Genomic DNA, 26,698 nt, shown 5'->3' with positions numbered 1-26,698 from the left:
GTTGGTCCCGTGTTCATATGTGTCCGCATTGCTTAAAAACATGATGTTTTATTATATGCAAATAAGTCTCTTTGAGGCTCTGCTCTCTCTGCAACTGCCGCGCCCTCTGCATTTTGATTAACAGGACCAGATGTGATTACATTTAGAAATCTAGCTCTGGAGTTTAATACAGAATGTAACTCAGGATCAGAACAGGATAAGTAATGTATGTACACAGTGACTCCACCAGCAGAATAGTGAGTGCAGCTCTGGAGTATAATACAGGATGTAACTCAGGATGAGTACAGGATAAGTAATGTAATGTATGTACACAGTGACTGCAGCAGCAGAATAGTGAGTGCAGCTCTGGAGTATAATACAGGATGTAACTCAGGATCAGTACAGGATAAGTAATGTATGTACACAGTGACTGCACCAGCAGAATAGTGAGTGCAGCTCTGGAGTATAATACAGGATGTAACTCAGGATCAGTACAGGATAAGTAATGTATGTACACAGTGACTCCACCAGCAGAATAGTGAGTGCGGCTCTGGAGTATAATACTGGATGTAACTCAGGATCAGTACAGGATAAGTAATGTATGTGCACAGTGACTGCACCAGCAGAATAGTGAGTGCAGCTCTGGAGTATAATACAGAATGTAACTCAGGATCAGTACAGGATAAGTAATGTAATGTATGTACACAGTGACTCCACCAGCAGAATAGTGAGTGCAGCTCTGAAGTAGTTAGGTTCTTTATATATTAGTTTAATATTGATAAGTAGCTATTTTAGGATCAGATTGGTCCACTATTAGAGATGTCCCGAACTATTCGCCGGCGAACATAGCTTGTTCGCGTTCGCCGCGGCGGATGAACATATGCGATGTTCGGTCCACCCCCTATTTATCATCATTGAATAAACTTTGACCCTGTACCTCACAGTCAGCAGACACATTCCAGCCAATCAGCAGCAGACCCTCCCTCCCAGACCCTCCCACCTCCTGAACAGCATCCATTTTAGATTAATTTGGAAGCTGAATTCTTAGTGAGAGGAGGGACAGTGCAGCTGCTGCTGATTCAATAGGGAAAGCGTTAGCTAGGGCAGTGTATTCAGTGTCCACTGCAGTCCTGAAAGACTCATCTGATCTGCTGTAAGGATAGCGTCCTGACATCACCCCTAAAAGCCCTTTTTAGGGCTATAACATCAGTCTGCTTCTTTTTTTTTTTTCCTGTGTAATCTAATTGCAGTTGCCTGCCTGCGTGTGTGTCAGGCTCACAACCCTGCAAGTGCATAGTGTCACCAGCGCCACTCATATCTGGTGTCACATTCGATTACATTTAAAGAAAAGCAACAATTTGGACTGAATAACTAGCAGTCAGTTACATACGTGTTTGTGTGTTTAAGGCCCAGTGCAGTGCATAGTGTCACTTCAGTGCAACTCATATCTGGTGGCACAGTAGCTTGCACGCATAGTACAACTTAACTAATCAAAAAAAAATGACAGGCAGAGGCAGGCCACCCCGCAGGGGCCGTCGTGATCATGGTGCTGTGATTCCCTTTGGCCCTAGACTAATGCCCAATGTTCAGAGGCCACGTACCCTGAACTCGAAAAGTTCTGAGGACATAGTTGACTGGCTAACACAGGACACCCAATCTTCTACAGCTTCTGCTCGGAACCTTGACGCACCATCCTCCTCCAGCTCAGCTTCGGGCACCTCTCAAGTTACCACTCGCCAACCCACCGCCACCACCAACACTAGCACCACAGCTGCTTCACTTGATCCTGTCAGAGGAGTTATTTACACATCAGTTGGATGAAATGAGTGATGCGCAACCATTATTGCCAGAGGATGTAGATAACAGGGATATGTCTCAGTCAGGCAGCATTACACAGATGGACGTACGGTGTGATGATGATGATGTTGTACCCGCTGCTGCTTCCTTTGCTGAGTTGTCAGATACAAGTGAAGCGGTTGATGATGACGATGTGTCCGTGGATGTCACGTGGGTGCCCGCTCGAAGAGAAGAAGAACAGGGGGAAAGTTCAGATGGGGAGACAGAGAGGAGGAGGAGACGAGTTGGAAGCAGGGGGAGGTCGTCGCAAGGAGCTAGTGGCACAGTCAGACAGCATGTATCGGCACCCGGGTCAGCCAGACAGCACGCCAATCAACGCATGCTGTTGCCACCACCAGAATGCCGTCATTGCAAAGCTCAGCAGTGTGGCATTTTTTTTGTGTGTCTGCCTCTGATAACAGCGATGCCATTTGCAACCTGTGCCAAAAGAAACTGAGTCGTGGGAAGTCCAACACCCACCTAGGTACAACTGCTTTGCGAAGGCACATGATCTCACATCACAAACGCCTATGGGATCAACACATGAGTACAAGCAGCACACAAACTCAAAGCCACCATCCTCCTCCTGGTCCAGCATCTTCAGCCACGTCAACCACTGCTGTCCTCCTTGCCCCCTCTCAACCATCCGCCACTCCACCTCTCGCCTTCAGCAGTTCCTTCTCATCTGCCCACAGTAAGGTGTCTGTCAAGGACATGTTTGAGCGTAAGAAGCCAATGTCACAAAGTCACCCCCTTGCCCGGCGTCTGACAGCTGGCTTGTCTGAACTCTTAGCCCGCCAGCTTTTACCATACAAGCTGGTGGAGTCTGAGGCCTTCAAAAAATTTGTAGCTATTGGGACACCGCAGTGGAAGGTACCCGGCCGAAATTTCTTTGCACAAAAGGCAATCCCCAACCTGTACTCGATTGTGCAAAAGGAAGTCATGGCATGTCTGGCACACAGTGTTGGGGCAAGGGTCCATCTGACCACTGATACCTGGTCTGCAAAGCACGGTCAGGGCAGGTATATCACCTACACTGCGCATTGGGTAAACCTGCTCACGGCTGCCAAGCATGGAATGCGTGGCTCTGCAGAGGAGTTGGTGACACCGCCACGACTTGCAGGCAGGCCTGCTGCCACCTCCTCTACTCCTCCTACTCCATCCTCTTCCATAACCTCCTCGGCTGAGTCCTCTTCTGCTGCTGCGTCTTGCTCCACATCAACGGCACCCCCCCAGCTCCCCAGGGGCTATTCCACATCCCGGATACGACAGTGTCACGCCGTCTTGGGGTTGACTTGCCTGAAAGCAGAGAGTCACACCGGACCAGCACTCCTGTCCGCCCTGAACGCACAGGTGGATCAGTGGCTGACTCCGCACCAACTGGAGATCGGCAAAGTGGTGTGTGACAACGGAAGCAATTTGTTGGCGGCATTGAATTTGGGCAAGTTGACACATGTGCCGTGCATGGCACATGTGTGTAATCTGATCGTACAACGCTTTGTGCATAAGTACCCAGGCTTACAGGACGTCCTCAAGCAGGCCAGGAAGGTGTGTGGCCATTTCAGGCGTTCCTACACGGCCATGGCGCACTTTTCAGACATTCAGCGCCGAAACAACATGCCAGTGAGGCGCTTGATTTGCGACAGCCCGACACGTTGGAATTCAACACTCCTAATGTTCGACCGCCTGCTCCAACAAGAAAAAGCCGTCAACGAGTATTTGTATGACCGGGGTGCTAGGACAGCCTCTGCGGAGCTGGGAATTTTTTTGCCACGTTACTGGACGCTCATGCGCAATGCCTGTAGGCTCATGCGTCCTTTTGAGGAGGTGACAAACCTAGTCAGTCGCACCGAAGGCACCATCAGCGACATCATCCCATTTGTTTTCTTCCTGGAGCGTGCCCTGCGAAGAGTGCTGGATCAGGCCGTAGATGAGCGTGAAGAGGAAGAGTTGTGGTCACCATCACCACCAGAAACAGCCTTATCAGCATCGCTTGCTGGACCTGCGGCAACGCTGGAAGAGGAGTCTGAGGAAGAGGAGTCAGAGGAGGAATGTGGCTTTGAGGAGGAGGAGGAAGACCAACCACAGCAGGCATCCCAGGGTGCTCGTTGTCACCTATCTGGTACCCAGTGGTGTTGTACGTGGCTGGGGGGAAGAACAGACCTTCAGTGAGATCAGTGAGGACGAGGAACGGGACATGAGTAGCTCGGCATCCAACCTTGTGCAAATGGGGTCTTTCATGCTGTCGTGCCTGTTGAGGGACCCTCGTATAAAAAGGCTGAAGGAGAACGACCTGTACTGGGTGGCCACGCTACTAGACCCCCGGTATAAGCAGAAAGTGCCTGAAATGTTACCGAATTACCGGAAGTCGGAAAGGATGCAGCAGTTCCAAAATAAATTAAAAAGTATGCTTTACACAGCGTATAAGGGTGATGTCACAGCACAACGGGAATCTAACAGGGGAAGAGGTGAAAGTAATCCTCCTCCTACCACGACCACGCCGGCAAGGACAGGACGCTTTACAGACGTGTTGTTGATGGAGGACATGCAGAGCTTTTTAAGTCCTACGCATCGCCACAGCCCTTCGGGGTCCACCCTCAGAGAACGACTTGACCGACAGGTAGCAGACTACCTCGCCTTAACTGCAGATATCGACACTCTGAGGAGCGATGAACCCCTTGACTACTGGGTGTGCAGGCTTGACCTGTGGCCTGAGCTATCCCAATTTGCGATAGAACTTCTGGCCTGCCCCGCTTCAAGTGTCCTGTCAGAAAGGACCTTCAGTGCAGCAGGAGGTATTGTCACTGAGAAGAGAAGTCGCCTAGGTCAAAAAAGTCTAGATTACCTCACCTTTATTAAGATGAATGAGGGATGGATCCCGAAGGGACTGACAGTGGGCGATACATTCGACTAAAAAAGGCCTGATGACTGAGATGAGCTGCCTTGGGCTAAAAATGGTCCACACGCTGCTGTATTTTATCTCTGAATGCCGGATGACTTGCGTGACTTATCCGCCACCAACTAGGGTTCAAGCCGCAATGTTTTAGGGCACTTTCTGCCTGGGAAACATCAATTTTTCTGCAGCGGCTGCAACAATACCTAGTTTTTCAGGCATGTGTACATGCCTAATTTTTCTGGCCTCTGGTGCTGCACTGTGGCTTCAAAACCAACCAAAAAAAAGGCACATACATGTGTCAATTCCCCTTCGTGATCGTTACCTTGTTGTGGTGAAGGGGCTTGCGTATCACAATGAAGCAACCACCTCTATGAGTGTGTTGGCAATGGCAATGTTGGCACACCCCAGATGATAAGGTCGTTGCTTCATTGTGAACAGACCAAAAGCGATCGGCTGGATAATTTTGCATAGAAAAAACATTAATTTTCTTTGTGATCATCTAAGGTGATCATTAAAGCCTACTAGGCCAACAATGGGCCCACACTGCAGAATCATTGTTTTCTGGGTCACTTAACTGTCACTGAACTACCTCAGCACGACCATAGGCTTTGAAAAACCGCCATCGCCTGCAATCTCCCAAACGTGGACACGAGCACAGTCATCACTACACCAAGATTGACGCATAGAGGAATACAATTTATGTCATGAGTGTGTCAACTATTGACAACTCTTTGCGGTTGTCTAAAATCTATTCCATACACGTCCCCTGATAGGGGACGTAACAGGGATTAAACTGATAGGAATAGTACTACTTAACACACCGCTCATATCTGGTGGCACATTAGATTGCACGTGCAGTGCCCCAAATTTGAAGTAGGAAGACCGACCAAAGCATCTTTTTCCATCTCCCGGTTCCGAAAATCGATTCCTGATAGGGGACGTAACAGGGATTAAACTGATAGGAATAGTACTACTTAACACACCTTATAATCACGCAGAGAGAGGAGTCTGAAGAAGAGGAGTCAGAGGAGGAAGGTGGCTTTGAGGAGGTGGAAGACCAAACATAGCAGGCGTCCCAGGGGGCTTGTTGTCACCTTTTGGGGACCCTTGGTGTTGTACGTGGCTGGGTGGAGGAAGAGACCTTCAATGACATCAGTGAGGACAAGAAACAGGACATGGTTAGCTTGGTATCCAACCTTGTGCAAATGGACTGTTTGCGGTGCGTTAAACAGGGAGTTTGGTCTGTCACTGTGAAGCGGGCGTAACCGTTACACTACCTGATCGATACAACATCATACCTGATGTTTTAAAGCATGTTATTCCAAACAATTTAAGAATGTTAGGTGATTTATGCCCTTTATGGATTAAAACCCGACTCTGCGTCAACTATGTAATTTTCCATGGGAGTTTTGCCATGGATCCCCCTCCGGCATGCCACAGTCCAGGTGTTAGTCCCCTTGAAACAACCTTCCATCACTATTGTGGCCAGAAAGAGTCCCTGTGGGTTTTAAAATTCGCCTGCCTATTGAAGTCAATGGCGGTTCGCCCGTACGCGAACATTTGCGGAAATTCACGTTCGCCGTTCACGAACGGAAAATTTTATGTTCGCGACATCTCTAGTCTACTACAGTATTGGAGGATACGTACAGTGGGCCCAAGCTCTGAAAAAATTTAATCCCTTGACAGGCCTATAAGAAGACTACCTCATATGGACTTTGGAGCAGTCATGTACCAGTAGGATTAACTTTTATTAGATGATTAATTAATGACCTATTAGACCTTATTGATGATGACTAGTGATGAGCGGCAGGGGTCATATTCGAATTCGCTATATTTTGCGAATATTTTGTAGAATATTTGGCAAATATTTGCGAATTCGAATATTCGTTATATTCTACATTTTTTACTCGAAAAATCGGCAATGTAATGATCGAGTAATATGCAAATATTACGCAATCAATACAGGCGTGGGTCAAAAAGGAATATACAGGTCCTTCTAAAAAAATTAGCATATTGTGATAAAGTTCATTATTTTCTGTAATGTTCTGATAAACATTAGACTTTCATATATTTTAGATTCATTACACACAACCTGAAGTAGTTCAAGCCTTTTATTGTTTTAATATTGATGATTTTGGCATACAGCTCATGAAAACCCAAATTTCCTATCTAAAAAAATTAGCATATTTCATCCGACCAATAAAAGAAAAGTGTTTTTAATACAAAAAAAGTCAACCTTCAAATAATTATGTTCAGTTCTGCACTCAATACTTGGTCGGGAATCCTTTTGCAGAAATGACTGCTTCAATGCGGCGTGGCATGGAGGCCGTCAGCCTGTGGCACTGCTGAGGTGTTATGGAGGCCCAGGAGGCTTCAATGCGGCGTGGCATGGAGGCCATCAGCCTGTGGCACTGCTGAGGTGTTATGGAGGCCCAGGAGGCTTCAATGCGGCGTGGCATGGAGGCCATCAGCCTGTGGCACTGCTGAGGTGTTATGGAGGCCCAGGAGGCTTCAATGCGGCGTGGCATGGAGGCAATCATCCTGTGGCACTGCTGAGGTGTTATGGAGGCCCAGGATGCTTCAATGCGGCGTGGCATGGAGGCAATCAGCCTGTGGCACTGCTGAGGTGTTATGGAGGCCCAGGAGGCTTCAATGCGGCGTGGCATGGAGGCAATCAGCCTGTGGCACTGCTGAGGTGTTATGGAGGCCCAGGATGCTTCAATGCGGCGTGGCATGGAGGCCATCAGCCTGTGGCACTGCTGAGGTGTTATGGAGGCCCAGGATGCTTCGATAGCGGCCTTAAGCTCATCCAGAGTGTTGGGTCTTGCGTCTCTCAACTTTCTCTTCCCAATATCCCACAGATTCTCTATGGGGTTCAGGTCAGGAGAGTTGGCAGGCCAATTGAGCCCAGTAATACCATGGTCAGTAAACCATTTACCAGTGGTGTTGGCGCTGTGAGCAGGTGCCAGGTCGTGCTGAAAAATGAAATCTTCATCTCCATAAAGCTTTTCAGCAGATGGAAGCATGAAGTGCTCCACAATCTCCTGATAGCTAGCTGCATTGACCCTGCCCTTGATAAAACACAGTGGACCAACACCAGCAGCTGACATGGCACCCCAGACCATCACTGACTGTGGGGACTTGACACTGGACTTCAGGCATTTTGGCATTTCCCTCTCCCCAGTCTTCCTCCAGACTCTGGCACCTTGATTTCCGAATGACATGCAAAATTAGCTTTCATCCGAAAAAAGCACTTTGGACCACTGAGCAACAGTCCAGTGCTGCTTCTCTGTAGCCCAGGTCAGGCGCTTCTGCCGCTGTTTCTGGGGAATGCGGCACCTGTAGCCCATTTCCTGCACACGCCTGTACACGGGGGCTCTGGATGTTTCTACTCCAGACTCAGTCCACTGCTTCCTCAGGTCCCCCAAGGTCTGGAATCGCTCCTTCTCCACAATCTTACTCAGGGTCCGGTCACCTCTTCTCGTTGTGCAGCGTTTTCTGCCACACTTTTTCCTTCCCACAGACTTCCCACTGAGGCGCCTTGATACAGCACTCTGGGAACAGCCTATTCCTTCAGAAATTTCTTTCTGTGTCTTACCCTCTTGCTTGAGGGGGTCAATGATGGCCTTCTGGACAGCAGTCAGGTCGGCAGTCTTACCCATGATTGCGGTTTTGAGTAATGAACCAGGCTGGGAGTTTTTAAAAGCCTCAGGAATCTTTTGCAGGTGTTTAGAGTTAATTAGTTGATTCAGATGATTAGGTTAATAGCTCGTTTAGAGAACCTTTTCATGATATGCTAATTTTTTTAGATAGGAAATTTGGGTTTTCATGAGCTGTGGCCAAAATCATCAATATTAAAACAATAAAAGGCTTGAACTACTTCAGTTGTGTGTAATGAATCTAAAATATATGAAAGTCTAATGTTTATCAGTACATTACAGAAAATAATGAACTTTATCACAATATGCTAATTTTTTTAGAAGGACCTGTATAGCACTATAGACTAGCAACTTAAGCAGGGAGGAATCATAACTTCAAATGGAAAAAAATGACGAATATTCTAAAAAACAATTATATATTCTATAGTGCTATATATTCCTTTTTGACCCACGCCTGTATTGATCGCGTAATATTCGCATATTACGCGAGCATTACATTGCTGATTTTTTGAGTAACAAAAAAAATGACGAATATTTAAAAAACTAATATATAGCGCTATATTCGAAATATTAGCAAATTCTCGAAGTTGCGATATTCGCGCTCAACACTATTGATGACATGTCCTGTTGGTGCAATGTTCTCAACAATTATTACGATGTGACTAAAAGCCATGAACATGCTCTTTATAGATACCTGCTGGCCCTCAGACCATCTTCTATGGTTTGTCCAAGAAACCCAAGCATTTCAGCACCCAACATTTGTTACAGCCATTGTATTATCTGTTCTATGAATAATCCTTGGAAAACATGATTTTTTTTTCATATTTCTTTCAATTTTCTTTTGAAAAGTTTTTTTTTCATGAAGATGATGTCACTATAAACACACATATGGCTTTCCATATGATACAACATATGAGATGAAATGAGGTGAGAAAAAACAACCGACTGAAGGTATATTCTGATTAGACTTAATTGGCGGTGGTGACCAGAATATGACCGACCGATATGTGAGACATTCTCAGATATTTATGTGGTTTTTAGATTATTTACCAACATTTGGTCTGGGAAGTATTTTTTTCATGCGTATAGAACACATATGTTACTGGGTGATCTATGATCCGCTGAAGCGGTTTCTGGGTGTGAATTAAACCTCCTGGTGGAGCATTAGCTACATACTCAATATTTATTTATTGTAATTGCAACATTGTATAAGCCAGTTGGATAAAATGTTTCTATAGCGATCACTAACCAATCACTCGATAGAAAGCATTTTTAGGCGTGGGCATAAAGAGTAGAGGGCTCCAGTTTGTGGATAAGGCCTCCTGCACATGACCGTATGGCTTTTTCAGTGTTTTGCGGTCTGTTTTTTGTTTCTGTTCCGTTTTTCCATATGGCATATACAGTAATTACATAGAAAAAATTGGGCTGGGCATAACATTTTCAATAGATGGTTCCGCAAAAACAGAACGGATACGGAAGACATACGGAGTACGTTCCGTATGTGTTCAGTTTTTTTTGCGAACCCATTGACTTGAATGGAACCACGAAACGTGATTTGCGGGCAATAATAGGACATGTTCTATCTTTCAACGGAATGGAAAAACGAAAATATGGAAACGGAATGCATATGGAGTAAATTCCATATTTTTGCGGAACCATTGAAATGAATGGTTCCGTATATGGAAAAAAAACTAAAAACGGCCGTGTGCAGGAGGCCTAATACTGTAGGTGGGCCCCTTGCTTAGGATTTAGGATTTTTTACTCCATGCAATGACTATAGTGAACCCTTCATCTGATGGACCAGAATCCAACAGTAATTTTGAGACAAAAGAACTTTGGTTCAATCTTTTGTATTGTGGTATGGGCCCTTGTTGCTTAAAGGGTCCCTAATATATTAAGACTGCTCCGTACTCCAATGACTCAATCTCTGATTGACCCTTCAATTGACCCTTTTTTATTGTGGGATGAGCTCCCCTTGCCTAATGGGCCCCGGTACAGATGCACAGGCTGCACCAATGGTATGTCTGCTCCTGGCCTACAATGATAATAAGTATCTGCAGCCTGCTAGAATCTTACATTATCTAGTGTTTGTTGTTGGCTGTTTTGGATGTAACCCACTGCTCTGACCTGTACTGATCTATAATCCTGCCACAAACTTTATCTGTCCTTCTGTCCACCCTGACTTGTACTGATCTATCAACCTGCCACTATCTGTATCTGTCCATCTGCCTGCCCTGCATCTGTCTGTCTACATGTACTGACTTGTACTGATCTATCATCCTCCAATGATCTGTTGTCACGACCATGGTTATGGTCGTGACTCTTTGGTCGCATGCGGTTGTCAGCGGTTTGTTCTATGTTGTCAACCACAGATGAGGGCTCTGGGTTTGTTGCCTCACTTGTGGTTGCCGTTGGCAACATATGGTTGTTGGCAGTGTAGCAGCTGGAGCTGGTGGCTAGGCGGCTCGCTGTCACGGCATGCGGTTGCCTTTGGTAACGTGTGATTTTAAGTGTGCACTTTCCCTGTTTGGTGTGCACGGGGTTTAGTTGTGTGTGCACTTCCCCTTTAAGTGGCTTCACTACCCTGTCTGGTGATGGAAGGGTTAACTTCTTTCCTGGTGTGTGTGTGGGTGTGGCTGCTTGGGCTATTTAGCTCCTGCTGGAAGCCAGAAGTCTGAGGGGTACTCCAGCCTTGTTATATGCTGGAGTCATCCTCCTGGTCTCTTATACCATCTTCCAGTGAGGGCCACCCTTGTGGTCATAAATCCTATGTCATGATGTTAGTTTTATGTTTGTGTGGTTTCTATCATTATTGCAGCTATGGATCTGGTTTCCTGTGTGTTTATGTGTGTGTGCTTTGTCCTTTTTATGTTTGGTGTGGACTTCAGCATTGGAGCACGGGATCCAGTCAGTGTGTCTGTGGCAGGTAGGTGTGGAAGTGCTTTCACTCACCTGCCATATCCATAGGCTGTTGATGTTCCCCTTTCCTTGCAGCTTGGCCAGGTTAGACTCCTGTTTGTCCGTCTCCAGGAGGAACAGGTCGTCTACCCAGTTCCTAGCTCAGGGATCCTTTGAGGGCTAGTAGGGACCCGAGGTTCCTGAGTATGAGCCCTCCTACCATCTGGGTTGGCTCATACGGTTAGGAGTCAGGGTCAGAGTTAGGGACGCTTTAGGAGGTGACCTGCTCCCTAATTCTGTTGTCCTGGCCGAGCAGCTTCCCTATTCCTTAACATCGCACAGATGAGGGTTCCCCCACTCTCATCCGTGACATCTCTGTCTATCCGTCTGCCTGCACTGACCTGCATCTGTCCTTCTGCCTGACCTGTACTGATCTATCAACCTGCCACTATCTGTATCTGTCCATCTGCATGCCTTGACCTGTATCTGTCCATCCGCCTGCCCTGCATCTGTCTGCCTACATGCACTGACTTGTACTGATCTATCATCCTCCAACGATCTGTGTCTATCCGTCTGCCTGCACTTACCTGCATCTGTCCTTCTGCCTGCCCTGCCCTGTACTGATTTATCACCCTGCCACTATCTGTATTTGTCCATCTGCCTGCCCTGACCTGTATCTGTCCATCCACCTGTCCTGCATCTGTCCTTCTGCCTGCCCTGCCCTGTACTGATCTATCAACCTGCCATAATCTTAATCTGTCGATCTGCCTGCCCCGACCTTGGATTTCTATGATCATGCCTCTTTTTAACTATTTTAGTACCTCTCTTCCTAAACACCTTACTCCAGGGAGAAGACTTGGGGGTTTCCTACGCAAAGCCAATACCCCTGCAAATTCCTACCCCTTGGATTATTTATCTAGCCTATCCAATGGTGACGCGTGCTCCTTACAATTAATTTTTCTCCCAGAGCTCCCAATCTTCAGCCTCCATTCACACTGACATACAGTTTACTTAACAAAAATTCTGACTGCCCGCCGTCACCACTAGGGGGAGTTCACTGCAAACAGATTCGACATCAATGCGCACATTATACATTTTCATCCAGCTGCCCCTATTGGTGCATTCCTGCAGTCTCCGTGGGACGTTTTCCTGCTCTATCATCCGTCTGGGAAGAGTCCCCTCTCAGGGACAGACAGCAACTGACTGGAAAATAAGGGAACCTCATGGAGTGTGTCCGTGCGCCTCCCTCTTATATACATTATGTATTTCCAGCAACGTCAAAAAATGTTTTAAATGTGTGGTAGAAAATGATAACAAATCCTACAGAAACAGAACTGGACAAAGTAGTAATGATTTTTTTCCCTTCATTGTGGGATTCCTTCCAAATATTAATTAAAGCAATGAGGCGTGCGGCACAGGCGAGCTCCCGGAAGGTAACGCGACACAGATGGCTGAAGAGGCAACAAGGGATAAAGTTTACAAAAACTTCTTCAATATAATAGAGTGAACTTGATGCTTGATAGCCCGGCGGAGGAAACGCTGCGCAGGCGTTCACTCGCTCCACTACTCCATTATTGTTCTTCAGCTGTTGGCCAGATGTTGACTCGAGGAGGCTTTTCTGGGCTGAATAGTCTATTTAAGAGACCAATGAATCTCGTACTGTACGGAATTAACTGGATAATTACATCAGAACTCAACAGGGAACGGCAGGCGTGCAGCGTCACGACACGTATGTACAAAAACACTGCACGTACACTACACACATATATACACATGCATCATATCTACGCTATGCGGACACACAAATGATCATTAAAAGGCATATGTCAGCAGGATCAACCCACCGGGTATACAAACCCCAAGTAAGACCCCATCATATACAGACCCCAATCCTGACTCTCCAGGCCAGACTTTCTCTTCCGTGTAAATGGACCAGACTGGAACGACCCCAATACGGACACCACCCCCTGGAATATCAAGGCCATGAGATGGCGATTGTATGCAGACCTCCTACACTAATATGGACCCCTAAACTAGAAGAGAACCCAGACCTAGTAAATACAAACCCCCTAGAAAACCATGGACACCAGACCCTCTAAAAATACAACCCCCTGATGCTCTAAAAATACAGGCCGTAGACCAGACCCCTAAAAATGACAGACCCCCAGACTCCCATTTATAGACCTGCATATTCAGGCCACAGACCAAACTCTTCCAGTATTTACATATGGAAACCAGACCCTCCCATTTATAGACCTTAGACCAGACGCAATAAAACATACAGACCCCCCCAACCTTCCCTTTACAGACCCCAGACCAGACATTCAGATATTTAACGGGGTTGTGTCGCATGAGCAAACGGCATTTATCATGTAGAGAAAGTTAATACGAGCCACTTACTAATGTATTGTGATTCTCCATATTGCCTCCTTTGCTGGCCGGATTCATTTTTCCATCACATTATATATTGTTCGTTTTAAGGGGTTACGGCCACCGCTGCAGCACAGATACGAGGTGGCTGAAGCGGGATCTGCTGCGCATGCTTGCCTTGCTTGCGTGCTACCACGGTCCCAGCCACCAGAGAGACCAGCGCCTTTTCCTATAGTGTGCAAGCATGACCACTGCTTCTGGATTGCAACGTTTGTGATAACCCCTCGATACCAGCCATGTATAATGTGATGGAAAAATTAATCCAGCCAGCAAAGGAAGCAATATGGACAATCACAATACATTAGTAAGTGCCTTGTATTAACATTCTCTGCATGATAAATGCCATTTGCTGATGTGAGAGAACCCCATTAACGCTCCTCGCTACTATGTAGGAATGGGGAATTTGGAACGTCTGAGAGATTTGCTAGCATTTTGAGGAGTCTGTGAGATCTCGTCTTTTTTCCAGGAGTCTCCTAGACCCTGGCAGCCTGGGCCTAGCATAGTTCTGCAGACCGGTCCTGTCTTAGTCCCTGTAGGTTCATATAGAGATATTGCAGGGCTGAGTCTGTAATTTCCACAACTCATGGTGATGTCACCATGTATTATCTTCCCCACTTTATGAGGCAGTTTATGAACCTACCTACCAACATACCTCATCTTTTATTAGACGTCAGCCTGAAGAAACAATGTGTTGGTTCTTATATTTTATAGGCAGTAGCTATTTCATTTTTAGGAACTCTCCTGGGGACAGCCATATTGAAGACACACACCTAAAATACCTGCATAGAAGGACGTGTAGTACAGACCATTAACTCACCCAGCCTCTAATGATGAGTGGACTCTGCTCATTTCCTCCCAGACTATACAGCAAAGCTGACAAACTGTACTGTGACTGCTCTGGCGAAAAATGCAATTTGTCAAGTGGAAAGTTGAATAACAATAAATAAATATTTTAAAAAAAACTCTGTGATTTAGATAATTGATTCACTTAAGTTAACTTGGACACAGTAGGCCAGGAAGGCCTTTCCTGAAGGTGTCAGAAAGGTTGAACATGATGGACAAGTGCCTTTTTCAACCAACCTCTGTATTTAAAGCTGTTATGGCGGCACTCATTGTACTTGCCTTGGCAGCAGCTGCCTGGCACTGGTCACTGCCCACGATTATTCCCTTTCAGTGTTGGTTTAGCCCTTTCTTTAATATAAAATTGTAAAATAAAGAAGAAAGTCAAAGAAAGCTCAAAATTTGTGGACAGTTGGATGTTCGCTGTGTAATATCTCCAACATCAGTGGGGATGGGGTGTTCAGATTTTTATGGGTTTCTAGTACAGAGGAAGACCAATGTGCAAAGTGCGAAGATTATTAAAGTGAGACCGAGAAGCACAAAAAAGAAACTTCTCTGTGTCCTCCTTTCAGAAGAGTCACAAGGTTTATGCTTCCCCCTCCCACACACAAGGATTTCCACTTTCCAGGACTTTTCTGCTCCATGGTTCACATCTTCACCTACATTTACCTGCCTTCTCTAATGAGGCCCAATTTTCACCTTCCAGTTACAGTTTTGCAAAAGTTCTTGGTGCACTTTTGACTGGTATAATACAAATCTTCAAACGGAAGCGAAGGCGACAAGATGAACAAACCCCAGAGAAGCCCCTCAATAACCTGAAATTCTGTGAGTATTGATGATCGAATATAGTTTAGCTATGAATTTATTTCATAGGGTTATGAACCTTATTTTTGTATTATTTTAACCATTTTTTACACATGTTATTTTCTTTTTGGGTGTTTTGTGTGGTAAAATTAGCAAAGTAGTTGCAGCTGTTTTTTATGATCATTTTATGATGATTAAACTCCATAAAAAATTGTATTTGAGTCCCTCGGTCCTTTTAGATTTAGAGGAATAAGCACCGGGGTTACAGGATAACGGAGGAGGTGATTTTCTTAATTTTATTATCATTATTATTCTTGCTTTTTTACTATTTATTATTTATATCATATTTTTGATTATTTTACTATGAATTTTTATTTATACATTATTATTACTATTATTATTACACTATACATAGGTTAATTTTATTATTATTATTATTGCTATTTTACAATTTATTTCGATTTACATATCCATTCTGCATTATTATAATTTTACCATGAGGGCGAGTCAAAAATTATCTGCACTCTGGCTGTAGAGTTTCTTTTAATCAACGCTACATAATTTTTTGACATAATCCTCGTAGTCACTGTTGTGCAAGTGAACTGATTCTGTCCTCGAGGACAAGATTTACGTCTAAGGCCTAATGCACATGACCGTTGTGTGCATCCGTGTCCGTTGTTCCGTTTTCCGTGATTTTCTGCGGACCCATTGACTTTCAAACTCGGAAAATGCCCCGTTTGTCATCCGCGTCCGTGATCCGTGTTTCCCTTTCCGTAAAAAAAATAAGACCAGTCAATGGGTCCTTGAAAAAACACGGAGGCACACAAGATTCTCATCCGCGTCCGTGATCTGTAGGCTACTTTTGCACAGACGGAGCCCCAGATCAGTCTGAATAACAGCTTTTCAGATCTGAGTTTTCACATTGTGAAAACTCAGATCCGATAGTATATTCTAACACAGAGGCGTTTCCATGGTGATGGGGACGCTTCAAGTTAGAATATACTAAGAACTGTGGACATAACTGCCCCCTGCTGCCTGGCAGCACCCGATCTCTTACCGGGGGCTGTGATCAGCACAATTAACCCCTCAGGTGCCGCACCTGATTAATTGTGCGGATCATAGCCCCCTGTAAGAGATCAGGGGCTGCCAGGCAGCAGAGGGCAGAACCCCCCCTCCCCAGTTTTAAATTAATTTGTGGCCAGTGCGGCCCCCCTCCCTCCCCTGTATTAAATTCGCCGCACAGACCTGTCACTTACCAGTAGGAGGAGCACCCGACCGGTCACAGACAGCGCAGGTAAGTATAATACTTCTAAAATTGCTAAGTAACCATGGCAGCCAAGACTGGTAACCATAGCGTCTTGTTTGCCATCATAACCGATCGGAGCCCCAGCGATTAAACTGGGACTCCGATTGGAACTCTCCGCTGCCACCAATGATGGGGGGGGGGTGATTTTAATTAGGTAGGGGGGAGAGGGGAGGCCGCACTGGCCTACAATGAATATAATACACGGGAGGGAGGGGGGGCCGCACTGGCCACCAATAAATTTAATACAGGGGAGGGAGGGGGGGTTGCACTGGCCACCAATGAATTTAATACAGGGGAGGGGGGGCCGGGGGGGGCTGCACTGGCCACCAAATGAATGTAATACAGGGGAGGGAGGAGGGTTTGCGGCCCCTGAGGGGTTAATTGTGCGGATCACAGCCCCCTGTAAGAGATCGGGTGCTGCCAGGCAGCAGGGGGCAGTCATGTACACAGTTCTTAGTATATTCTAACTTGAAGCGTCCCCATCACCATGGGAACGCCTCTGTGTTAGAATATACTGTCGGATCTGAGTTTTCATTATGTAACTGAAATCCGATGGTATAGTCTAACATAGAGGCGTTCCCATGGTGATAGGGACGCTTCAAGTTAAAATATACCATCGGATCGGAGAAAACTCCGATAGCGACTCCTGACTTTACATTGAAAGTCAATGGGGGACGGATCCGTTTGCAATTGCACCATATTGTGTCAACGGATCCGTCCCCATTGACTTGCATTGTAAGTCAGGACGGATCCGTTTGGCTCCGCACGGCCAGGCAGACACCAAAACGGCTTTTTTTTTTACTTTCCTTCATGTCTGGTGATCCTCCAGAAATCACCTCCAAAAATCACGGAAGACACACGGAAGAAAAAACGGACACGGAACAACTGAACCCCGTTTTGCGGACCGTGAAAAAATACTGCCGTGTGCATGAGGCCTAATGAAGAAGTGCAGACAGCGGTGCATTTGTGGCTCACAGCTCAGCCTTAAAGGGCTTCTGTCACCCCACTAAAGTCATTTTTTTTTTTGGGCTAGTTACATTCCTTATAGTGCGATATATGAAAATATAATGGTGTTACTTACTTTCATTCGGCCGTTTCTTATAAAAACGAAGTTTTATAATATGCAAATCAGGTCTCTACCAGCAAGTAGGGCGTCTACTTGCTGGTAGCCGCCGCAAAAAACCGCCCCCTCGTCGTGTTGATTGACAGGGCCAGCCGCGATCTCCTCCTCCGGCCGGCCCTGTCAGCATTTTAAAAATCGTGCGCCTCTGTTCATTCGGCGCAGGCGCTCTGAGATGAGGAGGCTCGTCTCCTCAGAACTCCCTCAGTGCGCCTGCGCCGATGACGTCTTCTCTTTCGGTGATGTCATCGGCGCAGGCGCACTGAGGGAGTTCGGAGGAGACGAGCCTCCTCATCTCAGAGCGCCTGCGCCGAATGAACAGAGGCGCGCGATTTTTAAAATGCTGACAGGGCCGGCCGGAGGAGGAGATCGCGGCTGGCCCTGTCAATCAACACGACAAGGGGGCGGAATTTTTGCGGCGGCTACCAGCAAGTAGACGCCCTACTTGCTGGTAGAGGCCTGATTTGCATATTATAAAACTTCGTTTTTATAAGAAAGGGACGAATGAAAGTAATTAACAACATTATATTCTCATATATCGCACTATAAGGAATGTAACTAGCCCCCCAAAAAAAAATGACTTTAGTGGGGTGACAGAAGCCCTTTAAACATTTCTGTGATGAATACTGCACCTTGCAGCCCCGCATGACGTCAACTATGTCGAGCTCACGTGGTACGGTACTGGTTACCAAGACATGACGTTACCCTCTCCCTGGGAGTACGTAAGGTCAGCTTGGCACAGTTTACACAGACACCTCCTGCCAACGCAGGCACAGGGAGGTATAAGGAGTAAGAGAGGGTGGTCCACGCTACCTCCGACGCGTGACTTCCCACTCGCTCACAACCCTGACTTGCTGAGAGGGCCTTTTCACTGCCCCAGTAAAACAGCGCTCTGCCAGCCGGGTAGATTGCCACCAGTTCCTTGTTAGATATAAGCCCGGTCCGCTATAGGGAGTATATCGGGTCAGGAAACAACCCTAGGTAGCTTATAACTATTCCAAAACACGAACGTGGGTATTCGTGATCGAGATACAAGAACAGGGCAAGACTAAATTATATATTTAATTGCCTTAAGGGCACTCTAGACATAACACTATATACACACAGAAAATACAATGGTTGGATGTGCAAATACAGATGATGTGGTACAAACAGGGTAAAACAGAGCAAACATCAGTTACCAGGTGGGTGAGTAGTCCTTTGGGTTATGATGATGAATTATTGGTTGCTATATTCCTTAGCTGTAGTCACATAGGGGGGAAGTGATGTCAGCAGTTACCAGGTCTCCCCAAACACATTACACGATGTGACCCCCTTCAGAGAAAAGAAGCTGGCCTCCGTTCTGCATGGGCCTTTTCACCTGTAGTCAGCCACTCCCCTCTCTCCCCCTGGGAGGACCCCATTTCCCCTTTGTCCGGTGAGGCAGCTCAGAATCCAACAACCTATTATGGATCATAGCTCCTCACCAGAAGGTCACAAGGAGATGGTTATGGCAGCAACTTATCCGGATGGGTTCTGGCTACAAGTGGAGACCAAACATGGTGCTGTCAGTGGCATACCTACCATATAGGCAGACCACGCAGCTGCTATGGGGCCCATGGCATGGGGGGGCCCGGATCGCATGGAAGGCCCTGCCCCCTACATCTGCAGACAGTTTATCGGGCATTGAGGAAGCACGCCCACTTGTCCTGGCCGGGCCCTGCTTGCTTCCTCTATGCTCAGGGCCCCCTCCAAACCTCCCCCGCCCCCCCCATTCTGTACTGTACACAATAGAGCACACGCTGCTGATGTCCCGACCCTCCGTGTCAGGCTCAAACAGACAGAACTTTACCGGCCAAGCCCACATCCATGAATCCACGCCCCGTCCCGTGAAGCTACGCCCCCAACGCCAGTCGCGAAAAAATACTGCAGCAGGAAAGAATCTGAGGTAGGACACTAGCTGCCTGCCACCTCCCTCTATCCTGCTGTTACCTGTTATCTCCCTCCTGACCCCCACAGAACCTCTCTTGTGTGCCCCTCTACTACTGTCCCCACAGAATAGGTGCATCCATCTGTGGCCTCCCAGCCACTATCATCTCCTATGTTCCCTGAGGTCCCCAGAGACTCCTTGCCACCTTCTGTGACCAAAAGAACCTGTACCAGTTTCTGTGCCCCCTTCTCATAACAGAGCCCCTGCCACTTTTTGTATTCCTTGTCACCACCACCCACTCACAAAGCCCATGAAACCCTCTGTCCTCCTCCAATCTGTGTCTGTCCATCCATCAGTAACTGAGCCCCTACCACCTATTGGACTTGATGTGCCCAATCCCTTAGCACAAAGCCCTTGTCAACCTCTGCCCCCTGATCTATCAGAGTCCATGCCACCTGCTTCTTTCCCCTTTTATATGAAAGAGTCCATGCCAGCTGCTGCTACCCTCCCTCTAATAACACATCTCCATCACCTTTTGTCTTTTACGTTCACTCTATTCCTTATCAGAATGCTATACCCTCGTCACTTCCGGTGACGTGGCCGCACCAGAAGTGACAAGAATCAGCTGCAGGAGGGGGTGTGCGGCGCTGCGCAAGCGCAGATCCACGGGTGAGTCAAATAAAGAAGCGCCCACTTAATGCGCATGCGCGAAACCAGCCGGGACACACTGCGCCTGCGCCTGGAGCCACGGCTGGGTAGGAGATGGTGCGCACGTGTGGCTATATTCTCCGGTCAAAATCTACCTACCCCTGAGTGCGCACGCGTGGTGTAATCCTGATGTGTGTGGCCGACGGGAGTATATAGCCGCACATGCACACCCTCTCCTACCCAGCCGTGGCTCAGAGCGCAGGAGCAGTGTGTCCTGGCCGGTTTCGCGCATGTGCATTAAGTGGTATAGTATTCTGACAGAACACACTCCCCTCATAGAGCCTCGAGCAGCTTCTAATCTCCGACCCACTGCAGTGTCCCTGACATCTGCCACCTCTAAGGCCCCTTTCACACGGGCGAGTTTTCTGTGCGGATGCGATGCGTGCGGTGAACGTATTGCACTCGCACTGAATCCTGACCCATTCATTTCTATGGGGCTGTGCACATGAGCGGTGATTTTCACGCATCACTTGTGCGTTGAGTGAAAATCGCAGCATGCTCTATATTGTGCGATTTTCAGGCGACGCAGGCCCCATAGAAGTGAATGGGGTGCGTGAAAATCGCATAGCATCCGCAAGCAAGTGCGGATGCGGTGCGATTTTCACGCATGGGTTCTAGGTGACAGTCTATTCACTGTATTATTTTCCTTTATAACATGTTTATACATGTTATGGAGAGCACCCGACAGAGTAGGGAGGGTGATGAGGGACTGATGGTGCCCCTTCCCCTTCCCAGGTTATGAACAGGCCCGCTACCTTGTTATAGGGCCCAGTGGGCAATAGATGGCATATGAGGCGAGATGGGAGGGAAAGGGTTAAAGCGGAGAGTGGTGTGGCCAGGGAGAAGGAAGGGGAGGTGGCAATTCAGGGGATATATACGCCCCCCGTGGCGCCTGCTTCTTCCTCTGTTCGGTGAAGGCAAGCTGGTGCCGCCCGCCCTCCCTTGTATTGGTTTTTATTATTTTGTGTTTGGATGGTCATGTTGTATTTCCTTTTTTCAAGGTTCCTGGTTGGTGTGGAATTCGGAAGTCACAGCTGGCGGCAATGTAGAGAACAGGAGCATGATGGGAGCTGATTTGGTGCACGTGCCCTCTGGTGTTCAGGGGTTGGCACACGCACAGAAGGAGTGGTTGGAGGAGGAGTTTAAAATTGCCTTTATAATGTGAGCTGTGGCCGATAATCACCCAGTAAAAGAGAGTTTTAAAGTTGAACGGTGTCCGCGTCCTTTGTCATAAGATAAGTTAATAAAGGGGGTGGGCCTGAAGGTATGTCTTATCCTAACCCCCGTTTTCCTGAATACCAACAGTCTAAGGGAAAATACAGAATACAGAGTATAATAGGGCTGGAGGGGTTAAAAAAATATATAAAAAAATTAACTCACCTTCTCCTCTTGATCGCGTAGTTCCCGGTCTCTTTACTTCTTGAATGAGCTGTGGGCTAAAGGACCTGTGGTGACGTCAGATCACATGCTCCATCACCACGGTGATGGAGCATGTGATTGGAGCATGTAATCTGACGTCACCACAGGTCATTTAGCCCACAGCTCATTCAAGAAGTAAAGAGACCGGGAACTACGCGATCAAGAGGAGAAGGTGAGTTAACTTTTTTTTATTTTGTTTTAACCCTTCCAGCACTATTATACTATGCATTCTGTATTCAGAATGCTATTATTTTCCCTTATAACCATGTTATAAGGGAAAATAATACAATCTTCAGAACATCAATCCCAAGCCCGAACTTCTGTGAAGAAGTTCGGGTCTGGGTACCAAACATGCGCGATTTTTCTCACGCGAGTGCAAAACGCATTACAATGTTTTGCACTCGCGCTGAAAAATCGCGCATTTTCCCGCAACGCACCCGCCTCTTATCCGGCCAAAAAAACTGACGCCCGTGTGAAAGAGGCCTAACAGTGCCTAGTGGCACTGACTCTGTGGCAATTATGGGACAAAAAATTGCTAATAGCTGCCCTGTCCCACTGTGTGCAGGATATGGTGGCTTTATCTGTGCACATTGTATAAGGGTCCATTCAGACGTCTGTTGAATGGGTCCGGATCCGTTTTGCAATTATGCGGAACGGGTGCAGACCCATTCATTTTCAATTGGGCTGGAAAAGATGCGGACAGCACACAGTGTGCTGTCCGCATCCGCATTTCCTGTCCACTGCCCCAAACTTCCGGTCCGCGGCTCCGGAAAAAAATAGAGCATGTCCAATTCTTGTCCCCAGGTGAATAGGAGTGATCTATTAAGTGCCGGTGATGTGCGGCGTCAGTGTTTTGCAGTCCGCAATTTGTAGTCCGCAAAACACTATGGACGTCTGAATGGACCCTTAGCAGGATTATTTATCTGTATAGCATATTATGTTGTTATTTGTGCATAGTGTATGGGAGAGGCACTATATAGCGGAGTTACTGGTGTGTGCAAGGTCTAACAACATTATTGGCGTGTAACGTGTACTAGATCATAGTTTTAGTGTATAACGTGTGATGTTCACGCTTTTATTTCTTGCACGTTATGACAGCAATATCAACTTATACTCAAGTCAATATTCATGATAAAAGGCTAATTTTGCCGCCCCTTTCATTTTGCACCTTTGACCACGCCCTTTGACCCGCCCCCTTTTCACGGGACAGGAATGTGCCCCCTCCCCCACAGTGTACAGGGACTGAGCTGGCAATGTAATCCTGGTAAAGCCAGGCGTAGGGCACCATACTAATGATGTCACAGCCCTATAAATACGGCAGCCATTTTAGATTCTGCCATTTTCCAGCGTTCAGAGTGCAGGGACAGACGTGTGAAGGAGCTAGGGACAGCAATTGGAAAAACCTCTATGTTTAAAAAAAACCCAGAAAAAAGGATTTATAAGTGCAGGGAAAGGATAGGGAGGAATCGTTTCACAGCATCTTAGTGCAGGGAGAGACGTCAGAAGGCGCTAGGGACAGTGATAGAAAAGTGATTTACAATGTGCAGGGAATGATTATTTGGGGATCCAAATAGTCATTAGACAGCTCTGTCATTCCAGCTTTTTGTTATTGGGCTGCAAGTCTTATGTTGGAAAGCCTTTAGAGGCTTATATCTTAGTATCTTATTCTGTACGACAAGAAAACTATATATGCACTGCACTTCTGCAGTTATTTCTGGTGAAAGCGTATAAGGGCGTATTACAGTAAAAAAAGAAAAATATATACAGTACTGTAAGGAACGGTACTCACTTGTCCAGTGTACAGAGGCAGGGACACCACAAAATTCATCAAAGTCTTCTTTATTTAGGCTTGTCAAAATACGTACAGCCGATAAATCCGGATCACAGCCGGGTCCAACAAACACAGCACACACTGACAGTGTTACCTCACACTGTCTACCTTCTTCCCCAGACTGAGACACACCTAAGTCCAGCAGAAGGATTAGAATCCCTGGACATGAGCATGCCCCAAGTCCCACACTGGAGCATGGGGAACAGGCACCCACCCAGCACATTGCCTGTTCCCAGTAAAAGCCAGACCCGGACTAGCTGGAACCAGCTATGCTATTTATCATGGTGTCCACCAACTACCTTAGTGGACACCTAATCTAGGGGCCTTTACTCCACCAAGGCCGGGCACCTTGGTGACATGTTCCCGGAGCAAACAAAACCTCTTTTAGACACATGTCTCCCATCATAAATGACTTCTGTCACTGCCTCACAATACGCACTGCACTGTTGCAGTTATTTCCGGTGAAAACGTATAGGGGCGTATTTTAGTACTACAAGAAAAATATATTCTTAGTTCACTTCTGCAGTTATTTGTGTTGAAAGCGTATAGGGGCGTATTACAGTAAAAAAAAGAAAAATATATACGCATTTCACTGGTGCAATAATTTCACTGGTGCAATTATCTGTGGCAGAAGCTTTCAGTGGCCTATTTCAGTACAGAAAGAAAAATATATACGCACTTCACTAGTGCATTTATTTCTGCTGAAAGCATTTACTGGCCTATTTCAGTACAAAAAGAATGGCTGGGAGGGTGGCAGGGTGGCAGCAGTGGGAGGTCAGGAGCCAAACATGCCCGGGGTAGAGCACCTGCTTTGCAGCAGCCTACCTATCTGGGAAATAGTAGTGCAGGGGTTCAAGAAAGTAGCGGCGGTAGCAGTCAGTCAGTGCAGCGGTTCTATGTGTTATTTTGTATTTCAGTACAAAAAGAAATATACATTCTCAGTTCACGTCGGTGGCAGTTATATGTCTTGAAAGCGTCTAGTGGCCTATTTCAGTACAAAAAGAAAAATACATTCTCAGTAGAGATGAGCGAATTTCTCCAAAATTCGATTTGGCTGGTTCTCCGAATTTTCCGGAAAAATTAGCTTTGATCCGAATTAATTCGCAATGAATCGCATTAAAAAACGACTAATTCCTGGCTGCAGAGAGCCTTTATAGTGGTGTAGAACACTGTGCCTGTATAGTGGTGTAGAACACTGTGCCTGTATAGCGGTGTAGAACACTGTGCCTGTATAGCTGTGTAAAACACTGTGCCTTGCAGTAACACGCATAGGGAGTCTGCTGTGGTAGTGAAATAATACTGTGAGTCCGTATGACATGCAGATGACAGGCGTCGCTCTTAGAATCACTGCACACTTCACTTATTTGGGCAGTCACGAGGCCAAAACTGACCAAATAACTCAAGTATGAACTCAGCCTTACAGGTCGAAGTTAGCGTCAAGAAGAAGCGCACTCCTTTTACACCGTCGTCAGCTGATTCCACATAGATGTCTACAGAACCTGTTCTATTAAACGCTTATACAAGTAGAGCCCCCCAACAGTGGAGAGGGGGTCAGCAGTAAGTTTGTGTTGACGTCACTAATTATTTTGCCCATCCCCTGATCCGTCAGAACAATAACCCCCCAAAAAACTGATCCTGTCTGTGGAGCATCAGCCTTCACTCGGTCAGCATTTGGTCAGTAATCCATTAGTAATGCTAAAGCCCCAAAAAACAGGAGTGGATCCAAAACAGAGATGTCTTCTGTGTTTTGTACCCACTCCTGCTTTTGGCTACCAAATCATAAGCCAATTCTGATGGGACCATACAGGCCTTACAGCTGCTACACAGACAGGATCCGTTGTGCGTCTCATTTTTCCTTCCTTCTGACAGATCAGAAGAAAGGTCAAATAAATGATGATTTCAAGAAGGCCAAACCAGGACAACCTGTCATAGAGTTGGGAGGGTGGTAACAACATGAGAAGTCCACAGAGTGGCTCTATGACATAGTGATGAGGTGGAAGCAGCATGAAGAGACCACCAAGTGGCACAATGACAGGGTCTGGAGGTGGCGGCAGCATAAGGAGGCCACAGAGTGGCACAATGACAAAGTATGGAGGTGACAGCAGCAGCATGAGTAGGCCACAGAGTGGCATGGTGACATAGTGTTGAGATGGCAGCATCAGGAGGCCACAGAATGGCACGGTGACATAGTGTGGAGATGGTAGCATCAGGAGGCCACAGAGTGGCATGGTGACATAGTGTGGACATGGTAGCAACAGCAGCAGCATGATACCACAGAGTGGCACGGTGTGGAGATGGATGATCTAATCTGAAGCATCAGGCATTGGTGGGTGGAAATCCTGGCTCATCCATGCCTGATTCATCTTGACAAAGGTCAGTCTCTCCACATTTTGGGTGGACAGGCGAGTTCTTCTTGGGGTAACTTTGGCCTCCGCTGCACTAAACACCCGCTCTGATGCCACACTACAGGCCGGGCAAGACAGCTTTTCCAGGGCAAACGTGGCCAGTTGCTGCCACAAATCCAGTTTGGCTGCCTAGTAGTCCAGAGGATCTTCTATGACAGCTAGCAGGGTGCTGTCAAAGTATGCCACCATCTGCTGGTTCAGTTCCTGCTCTAGGTCTACCTGCTGCTGGTGAGTAGTTTCTTCACTAGGCAGGTGAAGAAAGCTGCTCATCAGCGACTCTAGACTCAGGCTATCACTTGCGATGAAGTCGAAGATCGAGTCAACCAATCAAGAACCGCTGGGTTGCTGGTCAAGACACAACCGCTAGCTGACATGTGGACCTGAGGCCTCAGGAGGAAACCCCTGCTAGCATGCTCCCTTACTCTGCTGCGACCTGTGCCTGCGCCATAATCATTTACGCCTCTGCCACGCCTCTGTGCAGGGCCTGGCACTTCTCTGTCTGACATACTTTTAGCTGAACTAAATAAATTAAAAGCAAATTAAAACACCCCTAAAAGCGCCAAATATATATATATTTTTTTTACTGAGATAGGCAACTAAAGGATTTAAAATTGGCAACAAAACGATTTCGGCGTAAATAACACCAAATGTGAACTGC

The sequence above is a fragment of the Bufo gargarizans genome, chromosome 5 (assembly GCF_014858855.1).
Source record: "Bufo gargarizans isolate SCDJY-AF-19 chromosome 5, ASM1485885v1, whole genome shotgun sequence".
Classification (NCBI taxonomy): Eukaryota; Metazoa; Chordata; class Amphibia; order Anura; family Bufonidae; genus Bufo; species Bufo gargarizans.
Note: the sequence above shows the minus strand (reverse complement) of the source record.